Below are 19,136 nucleotides of genomic sequence, written 5' to 3' on the forward strand. Positions count from 1 at the left end.
GGGGGTGGGAGACACTTAGCTCCATGGTGGACCATTGTGTATTGTATGTCATACAATAGAAGTCTGTTAGCATACTATGTCAAATGCTAATGAACAGCTGGCAGAGACTTGAGAAGGAAGCTAACAAAGCAAGGTAAATGGGGGGAGGGTGCGGAAGGGACCCTATCTTGAGGTGAACATCAAAGGTGTGCTCTGGTATATTTGAGTGTGCAGAAAGACAGCCTGGCATTCTTTCAATCTGCAAGGACAAGCGGGCAATAGACTTGATCTTATGACCAAAATGGTTGAAAACACTGGGGAAAGAAGTTGGGGTAAGCTATCTTGTACGACAGTGGTTCTCAACCAGGTTTCAGGGTGGCCGCCAAGCAGGGCCGGCATTAGACTTGCTGAGGCCCAGGGCAGAAAGCTGAAGCACAACTGTATGGGGCTGAAGCTCAGGGCCCTAAGCCCCGCCACCTGGGGCTGAAGCCAAACCCTGAGCAATGTAGCTTCGCGGGAGACCCTGTAGCATGGGGCCCCAGGCAATCGCCCTGCTCGCTACCCCCTAATACCAGCCCTGTTTTTTATATGCAAAAAACCAGTTCTTATGGCACAGGTGGGCCGTGCAGTTTTTAGTAGCATGTTGGGGGGCCTCACAAAGAAAAAGATTGAGAACCCCGGTTGTAGGAGATGGGGAATGCCTTGTGTGACGTTATTGACATGAACTACGACCATATAGATCATTGTTGCAACTAGGGTCCTATGGTTGCACCAGGTTTTGTACAGAGGTCGTCAAATGGGGTGTCTATGGAAAGGTGGTAGTTTGCTGGTAATGATTATGCTATCTCTATGTGTGTATCATTTTTGTATTTGAAGTTATGAATATTGGCTATGTACTTGTATCTCACTGTGTTTGATTCTAAGTCACCTCAGTGAAGCATTTGGTCAGCTTCTTGAGAAAGGACTATTCTCAGTAAGTGCCCAATCAAGAACCCTTAACTGACAATGAACTTTGGGAGATGCCAATCCACACCAGAGCTTTCCTGGGAACGTTCAAACATGTAAACAATGGTGTTAGCCTGCAAAAAGCTGAATCATTCGTGGACATGTAACGTGCCCAAGTGGCTACAAACTCCATTTTGTTGCTGTGATTTTGCACAGAAGAACAAAGGGGTTTCCACCCACAAGAGAAAGAATATAAAAGACCCTGGATACCCCTCCATTTTGTTTTCAATTCTGCTTCTTACCTCTGGAGGAACTTTGCTACACTGAAGCGCTGAACAAAGGACTGAATGACCCATCTAAGCTGTGGATGTACTCCAGAGACTTGATTTGAACCTGCAGTTTATTCCACCACTGCTACAAGCCTGAACTAAAAACTTTGCCATTACTTTATGTAATTGATTCCATTTAACCAATTCTAACTCATCTATATTTCTTTCTTTCTATGAATACACCTTTCGATTTTGGATTCTAAAGGATTGGCAACAGCATGATTTGTGGGTAAGATATGACTTGTATATTGAACGGGGTCTGGGGCTTGGTCCTTTGGGATCGGGAGAACCGTTTTTCTTTTACTGGGGTATTGGTTTTCATAACCATTTGTCCCCATAAGGAGCAGTGCTGGTGGTGATACTGGGAAACTGGAGTGTCTGAGGGAAATACTTGTATGACTTCTGGTTAGCCAGTGTGGTAAAACCGAAGTCCTCTCTGGTTGGCTGGTTTGGTGTGCTTAATAATAAAGGAAACCCAGCCTTGGACTGTGACTGCCCTGCTCTAAGCAATTTGTCCTGAATTGATACTCTCAGTAGTGTCCCGCCAGAGGTCGCATGGTTACAACTTGTTAGTTAAGTTTAGTCTCTAGAAGGAATTTTATGGTGTTTTAAATGTAACCATTTGTTTCTATTTCTCACACTGGCTTTTATTTGAATCTTTATTCATTCTTTATAAATTTCCTTTTTGTTTTATAATTGACTCAAGTGCTGTACATAATACAGGAGTGATGGTCTAAGGTAAAACTAGTAAACTGTGATAGACTGCTTCTTTGGAAACAGAGGATCTGGGATTTCTTTGGGTATCCAGTGATCAGGGGATGGATACCACAGGAGGACACTTTGAAGAGACTTGGGGTGTAGTGCATCTGTTGTCAACCTGCAAGCAACGACAGGGCTAGGGTAGCCCAAAGGAGAGTGTTTGAGTTCCTGAGAGGCTTGTTGTGTTAGGGAGCTGACACCAGCTAGTACAGGCAAGACTCCCTTGCACTAGAGGCAAGGGGTAACAAGAAGACTCACAGCCCTGGATGCCCCAAGAAGAATCACAGCACCCAGCCTGGTAGACTCAGCCATGCAGCCATGGGCTGAATGGGCATGAGACAGAATTAATCTTCTAGCAAGGCTGTGCAAATCCTATAGGAACTATTCATGGGGGTGACAGTGGTCTAACAACACGTTCAGGTTCACTGGAAAGACTAAGTTCTACATTAACTCAAACCTCCTAGAAATCTCCCATAGATCATACAGACCTTAAGATTTTGGGGTGAGCTCTGGAGACCTTCCCCTTCTTGAGCAGCATTTCTGCAGGTAGCACACCCCCTTTGAGCCTGCTAATATCTTTAAGGGGCATAGGATGGTGACTTGCCCCTCAGGAGAGTCGTTGAGGAAAAATACCTAGCCTAGTATTGTCTCCTGCTTCCCCAAGTCCCCAAACTGTCTTTTGGAGCAGAAAAGTGGCATAAGGAGGGAACAATTCTACTCCCACACTGGTCACTGTCTTCCAAGTGTCAGTGGCATACATGCCCCATAATCCGTAGCAGTTTACCTTGGAAATGCCTACTGCTCCAGTGAAGGAATGAAAGGAAAGAAGCAGCCCCATAATCCCATCCATGTGTTACTTGGAGGGGGTTTCCTAGTTTACACTCCAGGGAATATGGGGCATCTGAATTAATTGCTCATTAGAGCTTGTGGCTGGCACAGTTAACAAGAATGTTTTCATGCTCGGACTGCCTATTAGACCTCAATTAACTTGTTAGGATGCAGGAAGCAGGGTGGAAAAGAGAACATAATCAGGGGACCCAGGGAAGCAAGAGGGAGGGAACCAGTTACCACATGAAAGCGTAGGAGGCATCTGGACTCAGGAAAACTTCTTGGGATGGGTATCTCTAGAGACATCTGGCACAACCATCCCAATGCTGTGGGCAAAACAAAGCCCTGCCTCAAAAAGAGGAAGTATGAGATAACATAAGAATGGCCGTACTGGGTCAGACCAATGGTCCACCCAGCCCAGTATCCTGTCTACCGACAGTGACCAATGCCAGATGTCCCAGAGGGAGTGAACCTAACAGGTAATGATCAAGTGATCTCTCTCCTGCCATCCATCTCCACCCTCTGACAAACAGAGGCTAGGGACACCATTCCTTACCCATCCTGGCTAACAGCCATTAATGGACATAACCTCCATGAATTTATCTAGTTCTCTTTTAAACCCTGTTATAACCTAGACTTCACAACCTCCTCAGGCAAGGAGTTCCACAGGTTGACTGTGTACTGTGTGAAGAATTTCCTTTTATATGTTTTAAACCTGCTGCCCATTAATTCTAGTTCTTATATTATGGGAACAAGTAAATAACTTTTCCTTATTTACTTTCTCCACACCACTCATGATTTTATATACCTCTATCATATCCCCCCTTAGTCTCCTCTTTTCCAAGTTGAAAAGTCCTAGCCTCTTTAATCTCTCCTCATATGGGACCCATTGCAAACCCCTAATCTTTTTAGTTGCCCTTCTCTGAACCTTTTCTAATGCCAGGATATCTTTTTTGAGATGAGGAGACCACATCTGTACACAGTATTCAAGATGTGGGTGTACCATGGATTTATATAAGGGCAATAGATATTCTCCGACTTATTCTCTATCCTTTTTTGAATGATTCCTAACATCCCGTTTGCTTTTTTGACTGCCGCTGCACAGACTGTGTGGACGTCTTCAAAAAAACTATCCACAATGACTCCAAGCTCTCTTTCCTGATTAGTTGTAGCTAAATTAGGCCCCCATCATATTGTATGTATAGTTGGGATTATTTTTTCCAATGTGCATTACTTTACATTTATCCACATTAAATTTCATTTGCCATTTTGTTGCCCAATCACTTAGGTTTGTGAGATCTTTTTGAAGTTCTTCACAGTCTGCTCTGGTCTTAACTATCTTGAGCAGTTTAGTATCGTCTGCAAACTTTGCCATCTCACTGTTTACCCCTTTCTCCAGATCATTTATGAATAAGTTGAATAGGATTGGTCCTAGGGCTGACCCTTGGGGAACACCACTAGTTACCCCTCTCCATTCTGAAAATTTACCATTTATACCTACCCTTTGTTCCCTGTCTTTTAACCAGTTCTCAATCCATGAAAGGATCTTCCCTCTTATCCCATGACAACTTAATTTACGTAAGAGCCTTTGGTGAGGGACCTTGTCAAAGGCTTTCTGAAAATCTAAGTACACTATGTCCACTGGATCCCCCTTGTCCACATGTTTGTTGACCCTTTCAAAGAACTCTAATAGATTAGTAAGACATGATTTCCCTTTACAGAAACCATGTTGACTTTTACCAAACAATTTATGTTCTTCTATGTGTCTGACAATTTTATTATTTACTATTGTTTCAACTAATTTGCCCAGTACTGACATTAGACTTACCGGTCTGTAACTGCTGGGATCACCTCTAGAGCCCTTTTTAAATATTGGCGTTACATTAGCTATCTTCCAGTCATTGGGTACAGAAGCCGATTTTAAAGGACAGGTTACAAACCATAGTTAACAGTTCCGCAATTTCACATTTGAGTTCTTTCAGAACTCTTGGGTGAATGCCATCTGGCCCCAGTGACTTGTTACTGTTAAGTTTATCAATTAATTCCAAAACCTCCTCTAGTGACACTTCTTTGTAGGTGACAAATCTTAGGAATTGTCACAGATTGGACGGCTCAGGTTTGGGAATCTCCCTAACATCCTCAGCCATGAAGACTGAAAAAAAGAATTCATTTAGTTTCTCCGCAATGACTTTATCATCTTTAAGTGCTCCTGTTGTATCTCGATCGTCCAGGGGAGATAAGGCAACCCCCTGCCAACACCAAGATTGGCCCGCGCCCAATTCACACAAGGAGGGTTCATGGTGTTAACAAGAAATATCGTGCTCTGCAGTTGGACTTTGGCAACTTCTCTTGTGTATCTAAGTGCTGCAGCTGCAAGACCAGATTCACTGAGGTGGTCTACAATGCTTGCAACAATGAGCTGGTGTAGCCTGCATCATTCTCACTGGGGGCACCCCATACCGACAGTTGCTTGAAACCCACTACACCTTGCTCCTCAGATGCAAGAAGAGCACTCCACTGACTCCTGAAGAGGAGGAAATCTTAAATAAGAAGCATTCAAAGGAGACCCAGAAGAAATATGATGAGTGGAAGAATGCCAAGATCAGCGGCATCCTGGAGGAGCAATTTCAGCAGGGAAAGCTGCTTGCTTGCATCACCTCCAGAGCTGCACAGTGTGGCTGAGCAGATGGCTCAGGAACTGGAAGGCAAGGAACTGGAAATCTACCTGAGGAAGATCAAAGCCAGGAAAGGCAAATAAATGTACTATACACAACTGAAAGAATGAATATAAAACGTAGAGTCTTGTTAAAAACAGAACAAGGATTGGGGATATCTGAAGACATTTAAGTTAAACTGGGGGTCACTGGGCTTTAGAAAAAAGGGGACAGCACAGGTACTGGGAAGGGCCATGTGACAGAGCCACTGATTTTGGGGCTCTTTCCTGCACTGAGTTTAGAGCAAGGAATAGAACCCAAATCTATCCAAATTTTAGATGGACTCTGGATTCTGGGATTTCCACAGAGCTCCACCGTGCAGGTAGTCCCCTCCAGGTTGGGACTGACAGACACAGACAAAGGAGCAGAGGGAAGCTTACACTGCCATTATATGCTTTCCCCTGTTCTGTGGATAACTACAGGTCGCCTGCCTCCAGAGCTGTCATTCTACCATCTTTCACAAGCACTAGAGTCACTAAAAAATTTAAAAAGCAAAGAAAAAAACTACCCAATGGAGAGGCTAGGCTATATATAGCTGTCACTATGTGCATGGTATCAGTGCAAGGATTTCCTCTACAGCTCAATGTATTATGGCCCTGACATACAATGTCTATAAATAGACTCTGCTCTAACATTCATTACCGTTATCTTATCAGTATTGAAACTGAATTTTCAAGTCGTGACTTCATTTTTTTTTATTGCTTTTACAAAGTCAGTTGGGCAATAATGGCTTTTTTGTAGTATGTGCCAGGTAGCTCTGTCTCAAAAGAATCCATTGTGCACAATGAGAAGCAGGAGTGATGCAATTTTCACTCATGATTAAGCCAAGAGACACGACATATATATATATATACACACACATACTGCTTAAGTCTATATAAAAAGACAACAAACTTGCCTTCAAGTGCATTGAAAAGTGAAAGTTTCCCACCACTTAAGATGTTAACTTATGCTCAAAAAGCCTTGAGTGGCTATATTATTCTGAAACCGTATTATAGCTACTGCTCATTTTTGCAAGTATAGCATTTTCCCTTCCTCCACACTGTATATTTTGGAAAATAATATGGAATAAGCCAGTGTTAATAATTGTATTTGTGTAGTATAATACAGTAAGATTATGCTTTAGGGGAGGGTAACCTAAAACTTAGGGCTGGTCCACACTGGGGCGGGGGATCGATCTAGGAAACGCAACTTCAGCTACGAGAATAGCGTAACTGAAGTCGACATTTCCTAGATCGAACTAAGTTTACTTACTGTGGGTCCACGCGGCGCAGGCAAGCTCCCCCGTCGACAGTGCTTCCTCCTCTCGGCGAGCAGGAGTTCCGCAGTCAACGGGGGAGCGCTTCTGGGATCGATTTATCGCGTCCAGATGAGACGCGATAAATCGATCCCAGAAGATCGATCTCTACCTGCCGAATCGGGCGGGTAGTGTGGACCTAGCCTTAGAAATGTTCATAAATATCTGCAATATAAGATGAAACCCAGAAAAATAGGACAGTCCTGATCTTACAATACTTTTACACTAAAGTCAATGGAGTTGTTTCAGATTTAAAATAAATGTCAGTGAGTTGAGTGTCAGGTACGTAGGATGCAATATTCAAAACCATGTAAAGCATTAATATCAGCATGTCTTTCCTTCACCCTTGAGAGCCCTACATTAATCACTTTCCATTATTTATTGGGATTACAAAGACATGGTTGTTTTACTGATAATACAGAACAACAATACACATTAAAATTCAAGAAAAAACAAGGACCTCATTCAATTTGAGAACGATTCCTTACTCCATTGTCTTTCAGTCTAGCCAACTATCCAGCTCATCTCAATGCAATAGCAATTCTGTTTTACGAGCAAATAAACATGGTCTCTCACCTGCTACTCCAGAGCCAGATTCTGATCCCACAGACTGATTTTACACCATTAGAATGCTAGGGATTTTAATGGAATTAAACCTGATTTATATCAGTGCAAGATCAGAATCAGGTTCTTTGCCACCATTGAGATCCTTAACCAAGCGCTATGAAATCTCACTTTGTAATTCCAAGTGTGATTTTATATATTGGCCAACAATCTCTTGAACAGAAAAGGGTAGTTTATATGTACAATGGTTGAACATGGCACAGCTTCAAAGGTATCCATGACCAAAAGTCCTTTTCTCACTGTAAGATGGTTGAACAACTCAGCAAAGTTGTAATCAACAAGGTCTTTTCCTCCACGATTATTGATTATAAGTAAATTAAAAGTCTGGGGAACTCTAAGCCTAGCCCCATAATGCCCTATGGCTCTCCCAAACACATTCTCCTCCTGTCACCCACGCACAGGATCTCCACCAAGGATGGGAGGGTGTGTGGTAAGATTGTTCATCCTGGGCTCAATAGGGGACTTCCAACTGTTACAGAACTGCAGGAGCAGGGTCCCTCCGCCAACCCCCTCAACTTCAAAGGCGCAGTTTTCAGTTCAGCACAAGCAGCTGCCAAGGGTACTATGAATAGCTGTATTGGTATTCTAAAATAAGACATTCGACAAATGGTGCCAACAAATAGTCCTACTTATTCTGACAACCGCTAACTTGTGAAACCTATTTAATGAGAGGAAAACTGTCAAGAGTGTGGCCACTTACATAAAGTTCTGTGGTGAACTTGTAAATACTCTGCCTTGTCATTAGAGAAAGATGATGATGGCTTTGATCATTTCTGATATGGACACTGGATGTGTCAAGTTTACAGCTGTAGGTGTACTGTCAGACTAGAAAAGGCGGAGGGGTAGGGGAATTATTCCTCATTAGATAGCATCCGTCCTACAGCTCAAATGCAGTAATATATCCTGCTGAAAAGCTCCCAATGAAGCAAATTGCTGCAGAGATATTGACAGACTAGAGAAGTGAGAGAATGGCCAGGTGTAAGGGAGAGAATGAGCAATATTGAAGGAAACAAGGTGCTGATAGAAAAGAGAGAACTCTGTGAGTGAGAAACCAGAGAGATCAGTGCTTAGTAAGACAAGGGCCAGAGAATGAATGTGACCACAAATGGAAGCTAAGGGTGAAGAAGCACACTATGGAACTATCAATGTCAATGCCAGTGTAATTATTGGTGCTACTTGGTACCCCAAATCCATAGGGTGCAATTAGCATGCCCAGTTTACTGCATCATGGCAGCTAGCCTTGTAAGCACTGGCCTGGTGGGTCTCAATGACCACTCAGGGTATGTCCACACAGCCAGTGCCAGCGAGCCTCCAAGCTCAGGTCTACCGACTTGGGCTTCAGCTATGGCACATCCAGGGGGATGCAGTTCAGAGCCTGAGTTCCAGCCCAAGCTGCAGCGTCTACACAGTTATTTTTAGCACTGTAGTGTGAACCCTGCAAGCCCGAGTATCGTGATCCAGGCTCAAGGCTCACTGCTGCGAGCTGGGTAAGGATACGTCAGAAACATGGCTGAGGGAAAGGTTTTTACTAGGGCTAAGGGAAAGGCTGCAAATACCCTAGGGCAGAGGTTTGAACAGTTACAGTTTAAAGTGAGCAACAGCACTTCTTGTTTGGGTCCTGGGGCAGCCCAATCAAGAGCCAGTGCACTTCAGCCCTAGTGCCTGGGGAGCTCTCGCCTGCCCAGTCTCTATTCCCAGTGTAACCCTTCTGCCCATCTAAGTTGGCAGCAACAAGGGCCGGGTTCTGTATCTAGGGGTTCCGTTTCAATAACGCAATGCAAAACCGGCTCAAGCCCCCACCCAGTGACCTGGGACAATTACATACCACCCCCTGGGTGCCTCTAAGAGGCAATACTTCCCCTCTCGCAAGCACGGAGTCTGAGTGTAACAGAAAATGTTTAATAACATGAGGTAAACGACAACAGCATTAAATTGGGAAAACACCACAAACAGGATTCATAACACAAACCATGAGCAAAAAACCCACCCCAGCAAGTTGGGCTGTGTTCTTTCCCTTGGGTTCTTGAAACCAGCGACCCAAGGATCACCAAAGTCCCAAAAGTCCAAGAACCCCCCAAAGTCTCTGTCCCTGGTCAGTGCAGCCCCAGAGTTCGGGGGGGGGGCACGCAGGGTGTTAAGGGGCACCTTACGTGATCCGAGGCCAACGGGGTTCCGCCGCAGCCTTCACCACGAGCCGCTCCACTCCACCAGCTGTCCCGTGGGCTGCTCCCGCCGTCCCACAAACTGCTCTGGCAGCTGCTCCACTCTGCTCACCGACCTGTGAGTCGCTCAGCTCTGCTCTGCTCCACTTCAGCCGTCCCTTGGGCCGCTCCCACAAGGCTCCGCTCTGCTCACCGACCTGTGAGTCACTCAGCTCCACTCCAACCGTCCCACAAGGCTCCATTCTGCTAGCTGCTCCACCAGCCGCTTAGCAATATGGCTTCAGGCTCCCCCACTAGTTAACACAGCCTCAGTGATCTCCGCTCTTAGCAATTTCAGCTCTTAGCAATTTCAGCACATAGTAGGGGAGCCCCAGTGCTAGTGCACCATTGGCCCAAAGTGAATTCAGCTCAGCAGTCTGTAACTAGACTTCTAATGGAATCAAAGTTAGCTCTGATATTCAACAGTGGAGAGAGGAAGAGGTAGTGCAATTGGTGTTTCAACCCCTCAGAGAAGGGCCCATACCATCAGGTACAAATACCTGTCCCCATCCTCTCTCCCTTCATTGGCTTTTGTAACCCATGCCCCTTATCAAGCAAGTGCTACTTAGGTAATGGTGAAGGACTCACTCAGTCCTTCTGTCATACAACAGTTTCACTGCCCTTGATTCACAGAATCAGGGTAACAAAACTTTATTCTTCCTGCCCCAATAACAGAGAAGACTGGGGATCCCACACCAGCCAAAGTAACACTTTGAGTTGCTGCTGTTTCATGCCAGGTGAGTGGGTGTGCCTATGCAAACAAGATCAGCCCCTGGAGTTCTTTTCCCCACTCGCCATAATTCACCACCAGATGTCAGGGTAGAGCTCATCCTGACACCAGCAAATAAGCATTTCCAAGCCAGGCTCAGTTAGTGTATCTCACTGGGGCCCCTTTGCACTGGCTTCTTTTCCAGCCACTGCTGTTCTCCCTTAAACCGACACAGACCTGCACCCAGCTGTGACGTCCAGCAGTCACGGTCTGTTGCACATGCAGCAAGTCCACAGTTCTTGGGGCTTCTCTCCAGCTCCCTGCTGCCATGTGCCTCCCACTCCCCAAACAGAGCCCAGCCACTTCCTGGCTCAGAACCTTTCCTCTTACCTGTCCAGGGGAAAGGGAAGTGAAAAGGGGAGGGGACTGATGGGAAATGTAGTCCCTGCTCAGCCAGGAGGAAGGGGATGTGGCTGATGGGAGTTGTAGTCTTCTGTTTTGCTGATCCATCACACCAGATTTGCCAAACAATAGGGTGCAGGATTGGGAGAAGAGAAGAGAATGGGGTCATCCAGGCTGCAGCAATAACAGCTTGATGGAGAGAAAGGGGAGTCAAAAGCCTGACAGAGACCATTGAGGCGGGAGGAGACGGGGTACAATGGGAGAGTGATTTCAGTCAGTGCAAAGATCCGAGGGAGATGAGAGATAAAAACATCATGACTAGTGGTGAATTTGTTTTAAGTGGAGCAGGTATTGCAGAGACAGCAGGAGAGGGGATGAGAGAATGAAGGCGGTTGGGACAAGGTATTTATGAGTCTGATATATTCTACAAAATAATATAAACACACTTCCAAGACTTACAGCAAGAAAGGTTTATTTTAAACAGTTTTAAAAAGGGAGTTTCTGTCGGGTATTTTTGGGGCACCCAGACTGTTGAGAGTAGCATAGTGTCTGTTTCTGCAGGCTCCACTTTGCCAGCTGCCTGGTGCATGCTGGTGGGAAAGGCAGAGAATTATTTTCCTTAGGTGTGGTCTACACAGGGATTAGGTCAATGTAAGGCAGTTTATGTGGACACAGCAGTGGATGTGTCTACACTTACATTTTGCTCCCACCAATGTAACTGCCCCGCTATGCTGACTTAATAACACCACCTCCCCGAGCAGCATAGCGTCAAGGTTGATGAAGTTAGGTCGCCACAATGTCAGCATAGATACTGTATTGCTTACATCTACTGTTACTGGCCTCCAGGAGTTGTCCCACAATGCCCCAACCTGACCGCTCTGGTCACCATTGTGAACTTCACTACCCAGGGGACAGGAAGTTGCCCCTGCCCTTTAAAGCTCTGAGAATTTTGGAAATTCCTTTTGTTGGTTGCCTGGCTTGGCAAGTACACCTAGCAGCTCTCCATTGTTGAGTGCAATAGCCCAGCTGAGCATGCCAGATACACGCTGCAGATGTGCTCCTGCCTGGACTACACAGGAGGTGGTCGATTGTCTAGGTCTATGGGAAGAGGAGGATGTACAGGCATCGACGTCTACAAGCAGATTGCTCGGGGCATGGAGGAGAAAGGCTACAAGAGGGACTAGTGGCAGTGCATATGAAAGCCAAGGAGCTATAGATCTGGTGTGGAGCCACAGACCTGCTGCTTTTGCAAAGTGATGCACACCATCATTGGCAAAAATCTCACCACCACCCTCAAGAGCCTTGTGGATACTTCAGAGGAACCAGAGTCACAGGCCTCCCACTATGAACAATGAGGAGGAGGAGGAGTATGAGAAGGAGAAGAAGTACGGGGGACATAATAGGCCATGCAGAGCAGTTTGTTTATATGCACCATGATGTCCTGTAAATCCTCCACAGAGATCTTGATGCAACTTTCCTGACAAAACCTCTGCCAAAGATTTCTGGAGAAGGCTGCCTTATTTCTTCTAGTGCAGTAGGACACTTTCCTATGCCACTCAGCAATTACTTCAGCAGGCACCATTGCAGAACACAGGCTAGCTGCTTAGGCTGGGGTGGCATTGGGACAACAGTAGCAGCTGTGCTCTCTGTGGCTCTGTTACTCTCAGGAGTGAGGTACCAGCTAAAACCACCACCACCTATGGGAAACGGTGCCAGTTTTCACTTCCATTGCCCTATATACATATACTCATGCCTGTAAGCTAATCCACCGACCCACCAGGCCATACAAGCCATGGCTGGTGCTGTGAATGGCTCCTTGCTGTATCAATCCCAAGGAGATGCGAGAATGTCATGCTTATAACTTGTAGGGATTGAGGGGAATGAGTTCAGGATCCTAAGTTTTGATTTCTGTTGTGAATACACTGACAACACACAGAGGTATCATTGTATCTTCAGCTGCTACGATTGTGGTCATGAGGGTCTCCCCCTCCACACCCATGGAACACTTGAGCCAGATAAGGAGGAGAAAAAAGAGGACTTGGGATGGCATGTTCCAGGAGAACGAGCATCAGAGAACGAGCACAGGGCCTAGATGATCACCCTGGCAGATAGCACAGACAAGGATAAAATTGAGAGGAGAAAGACAAAGACAGATGTGCATCAGGAGATGTCTATGCTTCTCACATAGCAAACAGAGATTCTGCAGACTCCAGTAGACTTGACGTTCAACCATCCTGTGCTGGCCTCCCTCTTCAGCCCATACAGAACTCTGTATCAGGACCTCCCTACGGCCCCCCTCAACATTCCACTTGGCATCAGGGTTGTCCACTACCCTTGCCACTCCACCTGGGGGTATATTAAAGAAAATAACAGCTTCACATATACTGACCTGTGAAAGACACAGTTGGTGTATGTATACCTGAAATAGAAATGACTGCTCTTTCCCCTTCCTAAATTCTTTTTCCTTAATTTATTAAGTTTTATTCAGTTTTTATTTGCCTTGCTACAGAATAAAATTATATTTTTGGAACATAATTCATCTTTATTAGGTCACTCATATACTGGTTGGTGCCGAGCATGTCCTGTTGCTTCCTTTTGTCACAGAACCCTTAATACCATTCACAGACAATATTAATAGGTGCACTGGCAGTGTTATATTCCCATAAACACAACACTCACTACAAGGTTCATACCAGGTTGCAAAAGAGCAGTATAGCTGCATGCTGGCATCTTCTTATAGCCCTGGTATCTGGCTGTTCAAATTCAGCAGACAGCCACTCTACTTCCACCCTCCCTGAAGGCGGAAACTTTTTCTTCCTTGTTTCATAGATATGATGGAGGACACAGCAAACAGCTATAACTATTGGGATTTTTTTTCCCCACTGAGATCCAATCTCATAAGCAAATAATGCCACCGACCTTTCAAAACAAAGGCAAATTCAACTATCATTCTGCACCTGCTGAAGCTGTAGCGCTCCTTGGTGCTGTTGAGTAGCCAGTGTATGGCTCCATATGCCATGGGATCAAGGGGATAGGCTGGGTCTCCCAGGATCACTATTGGCATTTCAACATTCCCAGTGGTAATCTACCGGTTGGGAAAGAATGTCTCTGCTTGCAGATTTCTAAACAGTCCCGTGTTCTTAAAGATGCATGCATCATGCACCTTCTCTGAGCAGCCCACACTGATGTCAGTAAAGCTTCCCCGGTGATCCACCAATTCTTGTGATACCATAGAAAAACAGCCCTTTCTGTTGACGTACTCTGTGGCAAGGTGGTCTGGCACTAAAATATGCCTACACATGCCATCTATCGCCTCACTGCAGTTCAGGAAACCAATTGCTGAAAAACTAACCACTATGTTCTTCACATTGCCCAGAGTCACAGTCCTGTGTAGCAGGAGATTAATGGCCCTGCATACCTGCATCACAACAGCACCTGCAGTGGATTTCCCAACTCCAAATTGATTCCCGATTGACCAGTAGCAATCTGGCATTGGAAGTTTCCACAGTACAATCGCCACTTGCTTCTCAACTGTCAGTGCGACTCTCATTTTGGTGTCCCTGTGCTGGAGGGCTGGGCTGAGTTCAGCACACAGATCGAGGAATGTGACCTTGTGCATTCAAAAGTTCTGCAGCCACTGCTCATCATCCCAAAGCTGCATGGCAATGTGATCCCACCACTCGTTGCTTGTTTCTCGGGCCCAGAACTGGTGTTCCACCATCTCCAGCTGCTCCGTGAATGCTGTCAACAATTTTGAATTGATTCTGTCCATCTCCAGGGCTGTCCTTACCCATACGCAAAGCACGCAGCTGCGTAGGGCACCAGGAAATTTGGGGCACCAAATTTCCTGGTACCCTACACAGCTGCGTGCTGCTCCAGCCCATGCCCTGCCTCTTCCCCGCCCCTGTCCAGCCCCGCCCTCACTCCCCTGAGGACTGCAGCAACCCGGCCCCAGCCGTGCTGCTGGTGAGTGCTGTGGGGTGGTTCCCCCCTGCCCCCGCAAGCCAGCCCCCCTCCACTCCTCCCCCACAGAGGCCTGGGGCCTCCCCATGGAGGCCTGGGGCCCCACATACACCCCCTGCGGGGGGGGCTGCATAGGGTCCCAGAACAGCTAGGGACAGCCCTGTCTATCTCCCACAGCAATCCAGCTTCCAAGGAATCGTTCTGTTCCCTGTGGCTCTGCAAATACTTCAGGATCAGGCACCCATCCTCACAACACTCATGACAATAGTGCAGAGCTGTGTAGGCTCCATGCTTCTGTCATGGATGGCGAACAGCAAGGAGAGATGCACGGATTTGTGGGGATTTTGAAGAGAGGCTCAAAATATGGTATGAAGATGAAATTATGGGATGGAGAACACTGTACTATGGGAAGTTGAACCCATCTCCCAGGCACGCCTGCGCAACTCATTTTAGCCCCGAGGCATTGAAAAAACTTCCCAAAACACCCGGTGCTAGATGGTGGTGAGTTGCACAGCAGAATAGATATACAGAGTGCATTGCCATCTCTCTCTCTCTCATTTATACTAAGGCCTCTTTTACACTGTGTGTGTAAATGCCAAAGGGCAGTGTAATGAGAATCAGGCCCACAATGTTTTGCATGTAATTGTCATTACGCCTTTCAAAGGTTATGCATAGCAGGCCTCACTATTTTTAAGAATAGAATAGTTTCTTGGCCTTTAAAATATCACTTTCCTTTACCATGCCCTTGTTAATATAAATAAAAAGAATAAGCCTTCTAAAACCAATACCAAAGGTATGTGCAGCCTCTAAACAACGGCATCCCCATTCAGGTTTATTCCATAACTCTGCAGAACCTTTGGTCCATGCAAGCACTCAGTTAGGAAACTGACCCAACAGGGTGCATACATTGATTCTTTAAATTGCTATGAAGTCTGTAAATCTACTCCTTTCCCTCCAATCTGTATTATTTAAAATCATATCGGCTCTAACCCCACGTATGCCCCAGAACAGCCCCATAGAAAACATGCCAAGTCCTTCTTCAACATCATTCCACTGAGTTCAATGGAATTACATCAGGAATGAATTTAAATCACTGTTTTTAACTGCATTAATTTTGGTGAACTGTCAATTAAGTTATAATGAATGTTATTATTGTGTGTGGTTTAAAAGTCATTTGAACATTCATTAGCAGCACACTGGTGCTCTTTTCTCATGAAGTGAAAGAAATTGGTTGGATTTTATCCTTATGGAACTATCCTCAGTGCTTAATTGCCATTTAACTCCAACAATGTTAATAATTTAACCAATAAAATGATGGTTGTTCAACCAGGAAATCCTATACAAAAGTAATGAGGATGCAATTGTGCACCTGAGAAGCTGGTTAAGCCGAATAAGTTATTGATGCCTAGCAGGTATGATAAAACAAATGCTTATTTGGAGAGTTACGGGAATCTGGTTTTGGAAAGCAGTGTTCTGTTGCTGTATGAGATGTGTCAACAAATCTTTACAATGTATTAGGAGTTGTAAAGAGAATGGGTAAAAGAGGGACTAGAGAGCTGAACACATGAGTCATCAACCTTTTCTCTCTCCAGTCTGAACTATGAGTTAGGAGAATGAACAGAAATCAACAAATCAACATTGATTGGCCTTGTGTGAGTATCACCCTCTAATGCTAGGAACTGCTATCCACACAGCAAAAAAAAAGGCATACTGCACATTTAGCAAACTCAGCAGCCTTTGTTGCAGAGAAACCTTTGAATGGAAATAGATTGTGGAAACACACCGTTCCCTGGAGGATCCTGGTCGTCAGTCAGGATGCAGTCTTTTCACAGCTTGACTCCTTACTGAGCCAGCTGAGGCTTCAATTGTAATAATAGGAGAGATTAAATTTACACGCATGCTGAGATTTACAGCATAATAACCTCAGCTACTGAACTAACCAAGGGAATGGGGGGCACTATGAGACAGATTCTGGCTCCCATCACACTTGCTTTGCATTACTGTGGCAACCCAAAGCAACCAGTTTAGCTGCCTACCTTTGGATTCTCCCTATGCAGGAGAATCCCCATAGTGACTTCTATGTCCCCCTTCCCATTACCCCCAGCACAGGCAAGAGTCAGCATGATCAGAGTGTCCCTATGCTCCAGTATACCGCAGTTACTCGATTGGCCCATACAAGGCTGCGGTCCACCGCATGTAATTTAAGGCAGTCCTCAGCCTGCACTGCAGGAGTATAAAGGTGCTTTTCAGACACTTGGCCTCCACCCTTCCCAGTCCTGGGCAGGTCAACTGCATCAGGGAACCTGGCCCTGTAACGCTTTATGGGGCACAGTTCCAAATTTAACTCATCATACAGTACAACAATCTTTTGCTTTTCCTTCTACAACCCACTCTTCTGTCCCTCACAGGAGTAATGTCACCGTACTTTACACTTATACTCACTCTCACTGAGGGGTAGCCATCACCATCATTTATTCCACCTCTAAATTTGGTCATGTGCCCCTCTGAATTTTGTCAAGTAGATTTAAAGGCTAATGGCTAAGATTCTGTAAGACTTAGGAGCTAAATCCTTAATTTTTTACTCAGGCAAATTCTGATATTTTTCAGTGGATGTTTGACCAAGTAAGGACTGCATAAAAATACAGGCTTTAGAGTTTATTAATAGTGGTGTGCTTATGTAAACCAACTTTTAGACAAAAGGACATTAAAACTGCTTCATTATAAGACCTTTGAAAATATTTACTAAGGAAATGCTGGGAGAACTCTAACTTCTTACAGAATCAAAAATATTTTTATAGAATATAGCATGTTGCAAACTTCTCCACCTCCATGTTGGTTTTCACCCACCAGGAGGAAAAAGAGACTTCAGTCTTTAGCTATAATCAAAGAAAAAATGTTTAGAGAGACAGGATGAGTGAGATAATATCTTTCATTGGACCAACTTCTGTTGGTGAGAGAGACGCTTTCAGACCCAAAGAAGGGCTCTGTGTAGCTTGAAAGTTTGTCTCTCACCAACAGAAATAAAAAATAAAAAATATTATCTCACCCATCTTGTCTCTCTAATATCCTGGGACTGACACGGCTACATAGAAAAAATACTTGTTATTTTCAGTGTTCAATCTTTCCTTAGATAATATCCATAATCTCAAAATGCAGTGGCTGGCAAATTCAGTACATAACAAACTCTTGTGAAACCTAAACCATCACTTCTGTGGTCATTTATACATGTGCAAAGGGAGTGTCAAACAGTATCAGATCAGAATGATAGCATTTTATCTCTACTACGCACAGCTAAATAACTACATAAGGTGCAAGACCGTGAGGAAATATCCAGGTCTCTGGCCTCCATTTGTCCTGGGAAGCTCATGGAGTTCCCTCTTACAGAAACTCAGGCCCCCAGGTGGCCTGCATTCACCTGTTCAGAGGACTCCCAGCCCCAGATTCTACACATTTTAAAACAGTGAGATATCTCCTACCTTTCTCTGCCCAAGTCACTTGCAGTTCAAAAGCTTACGAAGAGTGAATAAGGTCATAGCCTACATCTCTGAAGTCCAAAGCCATCGTACCTCAGTTTCATTCTTGCTGGATGGAGTTTTCCCTTAGCGTATAGCGTAAGTGGAAATTGTGGGTCTCTGGCCAAAGCAGAGTCCTCCCCTTCCTAGACAAAACAGAAGTCTAACTACACAAAACAATTTTCCAGCATCAGTAGTCTCCGCACAACCCTCTCTCCAGGTTCTCTGGCTCAGTAACTCCAGCCAGAAGGAGCAAGGGACAAGGAATTACTGTTTCCTCCAGGTGGCGCAGCTGAGCCTGATGACCATCCTCTACTCTAGGTTCCAGCCTGGAGACCATGAATTATGAAGCAGTTGGATCCTTCACTCAAAACAACACATACCTTTCTTTTCTGCAGGCCACTCCCTAACAACCCGCATGATGTTATCACACCTCTTGCAACCTGGGGGATTTACCCATCTCATGAAAATGTGAAGAAAGGCAGCCAACTTGCCAATTTTCTCTGATTCAAAATGGCCACCCTGTCCCCTTACCATTAATGGGGGTGAAGCAAGCAAGATGGCTGCCATTTCCTTGAAACCTATCTGCATTTGGAAGTGAAGTTGCCCCTGTGAAAGATAGCTTCAACCTCCCACTGTTTTTAGTGAGACTGAAGCTATGCCCACAAGCAAAATAGCTGCCAGTCTGGTTCAGGGGGCTAGACAAAATGCTGTTAGGGCATAGGGTCAGTGAGGAGCAACAGAGACCCTGTAAAAGGAGCATGGAGGGAACAAGTGGCAGAAAGAGGAAAGTGGGGGCTAGGAGGAAGATTGAAGTGGTACAGGAGGAGAGTGAAGGCATGGGGGATAGAAGTGTGTGGTAGGGTGCTGCTAG

At 45.2% G+C, this 19,136-nt stretch overlaps 1 pseudogene; it reads left to right on the forward strand.

The window, feature by feature from the left end:
- Positions 1-3,126: 3,126 nt before the first annotated feature.
- Positions 3,127-5,598, forward strand: LOC101946497 (small ribosomal subunit protein eS8-like; annotated as a pseudogene).
- The last annotated feature ends 13,538 nt before the right edge of the window (positions 5,599-19,136 follow it).

The sequence above is a fragment of the Chrysemys picta genome, chromosome 2, assembly GCF_011386835.1.
Source record: "Chrysemys picta bellii isolate R12L10 chromosome 2, ASM1138683v2, whole genome shotgun sequence".
In the NCBI taxonomy this organism is placed as follows: Eukaryota; Metazoa; Chordata; order Testudines; family Emydidae; genus Chrysemys; species Chrysemys picta.